Source organism: Parasteatoda tepidariorum, chromosome 11 (genome assembly GCF_982258835.1).
Source record: "Parasteatoda tepidariorum strain Cologne lab strain chromosome 11, Ptep-v5.0, whole genome shotgun sequence".
In the NCBI taxonomy this organism is placed as follows: Eukaryota; Metazoa; Arthropoda; class Arachnida; order Araneae; family Theridiidae; genus Parasteatoda; species Parasteatoda tepidariorum.
The window spans coordinates 98,339,336-98,345,570 of record NC_141765.1 but is presented as its reverse complement, the minus strand read 5'-3'; the positions used below and the strand labels follow the sequence as shown (position 1 = coordinate 98,345,570).

General features: G+C 29.0%; 1 long non-coding RNA gene across 3 annotated transcripts; it reads right to left on the bottom strand.

Annotated features, from left to right (window-relative positions):
• Positions 1–769: 769 nt before the first annotated feature.
• Positions 770–6,026, bottom strand: LOC147801976 (uncharacterized). 3 transcript variants are annotated; one of them, XR_015430313.1, is made up of 3 exons: positions 5,582–5,770; positions 4,640–4,690; positions 770–3,139 (listed from the first exon to the last, which is right to left on the bottom strand). It is a non-coding gene; the product is annotated as an uncharacterized LOC147801976 (long non-coding RNA). The 3 variants fall into 3 exon arrangements; XR_015430314.1 differs by lacking the exon at positions 4,640–4,690 and having other exon boundaries at positions 5,272–6,026; XR_015430315.1 differs by lacking the exons at positions 4,640–4,690; positions 5,582–5,770 and adding an exon at positions 4,837–5,263.
• Between the last annotated feature and the right edge of the window lie 209 nt (positions 6,027–6,235).

Below are 6,235 nucleotides of genomic sequence, written 5' to 3'. Positions count from 1 at the left end.
TAATAGACTACAAGGTTCACTATTATCTTTATTAACTTTAATTATAAAGTTGGGGGTTCTGCTGAAAGAAGGTTAATTATTTAGGGTTCCGTAGTCGAAAAATATTGGGAACTGCTAATCTAAAGCAAACAAAGATTTACTATTACCTTCCAGCTATCAACTTATAAGTTTGCTTTGCACACTTGAAGAGAATAGTCTACAATTAATTAAAGCCTTGTCTTTCATGTTTACCAGACGAACAATGTGGATTAACACCTCAAAAATAACATTTGCAGAGGCTTACATTTAAAATAGACTTCAGCTATGTTAATGCTTGACATCAGTAGAGCGTGTCAAAGAGTTTGGTGCAATGGAATAATTTACAAACTGATTGAGTTAAAATTCCCACCAGGAATAACTAAGTTTATATATTTATTAAATTTTTAAAGAAGAAAAAAAAGTTTCATTTCTGCTATAGATTTTATTGGTATAGACTAAAAGTTAAACGTTTTGTAACTGTAACAGAAATTTAAAGTTTTTTTAAAAATAAATTTGCAAAACTTGTATTAAAAAAAAGTGAGGTAAAGAAGCGAGCATCAAGATAAAACGATTGGTAATTTATGGAATATATTAACACTTTAAATTCAGTCATTGAATATGAAGCAAAAAAAAAAGCTTTTTTTTTTCAGTAGATGATTCATAAAGAAAAACATTAGTCGTAAAATTACGGAAAAAAAAATAGATTGACATTTCGTCATGTTTGTACATAAAGAAAATAAATGCTTTATACTGTAAGATAAATAATATGTTTTTATTGTAATTCTTCAAAAATTATATTACAAGAAAATTAGACAAAAAGAAGCAAACTAATAAAACACAACTGGTTATTCACAAGAAAAGCAAACATTAGCATTGAAGTACAGATTGGCACTATTTTTTAAACATAACAACAGAAATTTAAAGAACACTGTGGAATGATTTTTTCTTTAAAGAAAATTTGTTTTGTGATAGCGAGAAACAAACATGACTCCCCCCCCCCAAAAAAAAATCAAGAGGGTTAGTTAGTAGACAAAGAAAAGGAATGACATCTAAAAGAGAGTCTAAGATATTATTTCTTTATACAGAAAATCTTTAACATTATCATTGAAACGCGAGACTTAGCATCATTCCACATATTTTTAAATCTACCAATTAAACAAGCCAATATTTGTTTAGAGCAAAATAACCTTAAAACGTTTTAAAATAATTTTTAGTAGCAAGCACTTAAAATCCCAAAAATATGTAGTATTTATTATTTGTAGTAAAAAATAAAAATAAAAAAAGAAATTTTATAGAGCATTAGAACTAATAATAATTTTTTTTGTATCAATTTTGGTTTGCTTAGCTTTTGACATTGAAACCTCTCAGAAAAAAAAGAAATAATATAAAAAGTTAATAGTTCTTGCTTTCTCAAAAATTTCTTAGCTGCAGTTTTCATTGTTTACACTCTCAAGTTTAATAAATACCCCTCTGGTATTTTGTTGCTCTGTAATTTAAAAAGTAACTTATTAAAAACGTTGAGTACTTCTGACTTTTCATAATTTGATCCAATTTAACAGCTCATTTAATCATTCATGAGTTAGCTTAATAGAAATGTATGCATATATAGAACTTTATACCTAGAATGACAGGAGGGGCCACAATGGTCCCTTAGGTATTTTGGTAAGCACCCCATTATCTCAGGAAAGTTTGGGTATAAGGTACTCTATGGAAAGCATAAAGCATCCCAGTTCAATGAAGAAAAAAAATCAAAAGTATTTCAATATATATATAATTATTATTCATAGAGAAAAGGAAACACAGTTGTCTAATAAACTAATATCTATGTATAATTGAAAACTCAGTGTTCCATTTAATCAACCAAATTGAATGAAATACCATAGAATCTTGATGATCAAACTTATGCTCGTTGTTCTATTGATTGTAACATGATTCTTACCTAACAATGATTTAGATTTTCTTAGTTGCCTTTGGCAAAATATTAAAGCTTTGAAGGCATTTTGTACCTGTAAAATATTTCTTCTGTATTTTTATCTAATTGTATTTACAATCTATAACCTTTTAAAGCTATATTTATTTATTATACTTTATTTCTCTTCTCTGCTATTATTACATAGATTTTGATAATTATGCAAAATTAGATGTGTAAAACATTTAATAATAAACATATTTAAAACGTTATGTAACTACGTTTGCAATTATAAAGTAACAAATAAGTTACATTCGCCTTTATAATATGTTTTACATTAAACCATACCAGTCAAAAAATGCAATAAAAATAATTAATACAAAATTGTAAAACATTTAAAATTATATTTTCACATAGTTGTTAAATATTTTGGGTAATACACAGATAATAAAAGTTTTTATAATAACTAATCAAGAGACAGGAATTTTTTTAAAAAAAAAAAAGGTTGTCGATGAAGTTTCAACAGTGACCAAACAAAATTATCAGATTTCAATTTCATCCCAACAGTATTAGGAATTATAAAAGCAAAGTTGTAAATGAAGTTCCAATGATAACTGAACAAAATTATCAGGTTTAAATTTTGTCCCAACAGAATAGGCAACAAAATCTGTGTCAAATACATTATATTCATATCTTTCAGGATAGTTTTTAATTTGTGATGCAGCAATCTGTTTATCTTTAGGAAGGAAAAAAAATGATTGCATAGCAATCACAGGGAAGTGCAGAGAGCCCATAGTGGAAACATAAAATTTGTAACGGAATAATAAAATCAGCAATAACAAACTTAACATTTAATAATGGCAATTAAATTTAAAAAAATCACACAATAAAAATTCGGATACTTAAATTTTTTACAAGAGTCAAAAAATTGGAATTTGTGATCATTGTGGAAAATCCAATATCCATTGGTATTCTCAGTTCTAACAATAATCTCACAACACATTGAAAACTGTATATAAATATGTATATATATATGTGTTGTTGTGTTTTCTTTTTTTAAAAAAAAGGTTGCAAGCACATTTTTTCTTCAGTTTTTGCAGGCAGAACAAACAAAGGAAGTCGTCTAAACTCAATAATGGTGTAATAAGGTCAATGCTTCAGCCACTCTGATTCTCACATTTGGGGATTGATCTTTCAACAGTACTAGAAGAGCTGAAAATAAACAAAATGTAAATTTAAGGTGGTTGAATCAACACAGAGACATCGAAAAATGGTTACACTTTCAAATAATTAAGCAGTTTTGAGTTTTTTATAGCAGTTGAGGGGATATATTTATCGATAATGGAAACCTTCATCTATCAAAAAGGAGCCCCAACAAAGAATCGAGTCTTATATACTAGTGAATTGGAATTGTATTTTTGTAGTGGTAGATACACTACAGTACTCCCCCACCAGAATTATATCTGTGATAGAATTCGATGAACGGATACCCCTAGTTGATTCATCGATATTTCGTGAGAAGCCGGGAGAGCTGTATTAAGATCATCATACTTTTTGAGTGCTGATTGTGAAAGCTGTATCAAGTTCACGGTCGTGGTCCCTTCTGTGTTGCCATTAGCAGTCAGGCCAAAGACGTGTATGATCAAGACTGAGTAGCAACAGTGTGAGGAGGTAGAGAATGTCACAGTCACAAGTAGCAAGTCAACTGTTCAATGTGAATCATCCATCGAAATAGGCATGTTTGTATCGAAGTGGTAGTTTCTCTCAAGGTAGGAGGGTTGACATCACGCCCGGGTCACAAACGTGGGAATAGTAGTTATCGACAATGTAAACCTTCATCTATGCAAAGGTACCCCAACATAGAATCTAGTTAACATGTTTTATATACCAGTGAATTGGAATTGTATTTTTGTAGTGGTAGATACACTACAGCAGTGGTTAAACTGCTCACCATAGCATCCTGTGAGTGTGGCATCCACCATTTCAAATCTAAAATTAATTCTTAACATAACATGCCATTCGCAAGAAACTTTATTTTTACTCTAACACAAATTGGTTAGTAAATTAAAGTATTTGAATCAACACAGAGGCATCAAAAAATGATTACACTTTTAAGTAATTAAGTAGTTTTAAGTAACTTTTTTAAAGTTTTCGTAGCAGTGGTCATCAAACTGTTTGCCTTGGGTATCCTGTGAAAGTGGAGTGGCACACTTTTTGGTATCAAGTCTAAAATTAATTCTTAACAGAATATGCCATTCGCATAAAACTTTATTTGTGCTCTAACACAAACTGGTGAGTTACTTATACGCAATCGGAGATGTACTCTTTTTCTTAGAAGACTTTACATTCAATTCAAACGCTCTCACATACACTGGTTAAATTGTTAAATGCAATCTGAGGCTCACATCTTGTAATCTTTTTATTAATAATCTTGAATGTTGGCACTGACTATTTCATTCAAACTTATTTTTTACTAAGGGTTTGTACCAAAATTGAAGAGAAAAAAAATATCTAAAATATACCTTGTGTAAATTACAAAACATAATCATTGATGCCGACTGCTCCACTTTTTGCAAATTAGGCTCAAAGGGATTAAAAATAAAAACCAACACTTAAAGGAATATAATTAATCTTGTTCATCATTAAAAGGTTCATCACAATATAACTTAAAGTGCTTTTCTACTTTGATTTATTATTTAAAAAGTTACTTACTCATTTTGTCTTTTTCTGAATTTGTAAATTAGTTTCATTCTTTGATTAGATCTTTAAATAGCTTTTAGGAATTTAGATAAATCGATAAATAAAACTAAAAACATTGGCAGTTAGCTTCTTCGCAATCATTCTGCGAAGTACAAACTAAATTTCAAATAAACATAGAAATAGACTATTTCGCAGCCACGGAGACTTACGTTCGAACATTAACTTAATTTAGATTTTCAACAACTTCAGGAGCAGACAAATTGTAAAGTCACACAATTTTATGAACTATTCAATCCAGTATCTTAACTTTTGACCTCTTTATCGGTAGAAGTTAATCGGTAGAAGTTAATTGTTTGGCTGAGTAGCTGTAGTTGAATCATCATCATCGAATGTTCCAGGTGGACTAAGACCTTCTGTTGAAGTTTCCTAAAGAAAACCTATTTTTTTACTTGGACTGACAGTCAAATCCAATTCACCTTTAAATCTGAGTCACAGCATCGAGTTATCGCTGTCTTGTTTTGTTTTTTTCGATTAGTGAAGAGTTCCGATATAAAACTTTTTTGATTGATATTAGAAATTTACAATAAACATAAATAAACAAATGTAAAAATATAAAAAATTCCCAATAGCTCAAGATTCAATACCTTAAATGAATACCAGAGATGCCAACTTTCTATCAGAATTAGGATTACTCAGTAAAATATGCATTTATAGAAGAAAATTAGCGCAATTTTAATGCTCGTATATAATAAAATTATACAAAAATTTACTATTAAAAAAGATGTAACATTTAGATAAAAGTGCTAAATTACAAATTATACAAGTCTGAAACTTTATACTTCATTTTTAAATGATACAGTTAAATAGATAACTTGGAATATTCAAAGCTCAGCCCCGTCCCGCCCCCTAGCGGGGGCATCCGGGGTGAAAATTTATTGATCAACAAAAGGATACAAAACAATTTCCAGTTTGAAAACAACTTGAAGATATCAAAGATAACTTGGAATATATAATGTTCTAGTCTTAGTTAAACTTAGAACTAGTCCTTATTGCCTTTATTTTGTTATCCTACATTTCACTTGTTTCGCTTGCAGCATTTCAGATTAGAGTTTACATTCTTTTTCTGTAAGGAAAAAGGACTAAGCTTCGGAATGGCTTGTTTGTAGAAAATTAAGATTTAAAAAAAAAATAATAATAATAACTTTTCGTTTCCCGCAAGTCCAGGGAAGGACTTGCGGGAAACGAAAGTGACATGGACAAAATAAAAAAAATTATTAAATGTTTTATAGATATTTCTTAGCATAACTATATGTTTTTAGAAATTTTGACACTTATCCTTTGACTTGGCATGAATATCAAAGTTCTCACTTGATTGGAAAAATTAAAAAAAATTATTAAAGTGTCCGCTTAATGACCCACTCAAATGCGGTTATTAATAATAATTACAAAGTAAACGAGAGAAATGCCTATAACTAAAGTAAACATTAATATACTTTAAATGTAGGCTACAAAGAATATTTTTAACCCGTCTTTTATAATATTTGCATTATAAAATTAATTTTGAATAATTTTTAAAAATTATTTTATTTTTAGTGTAAAAAAATTAAT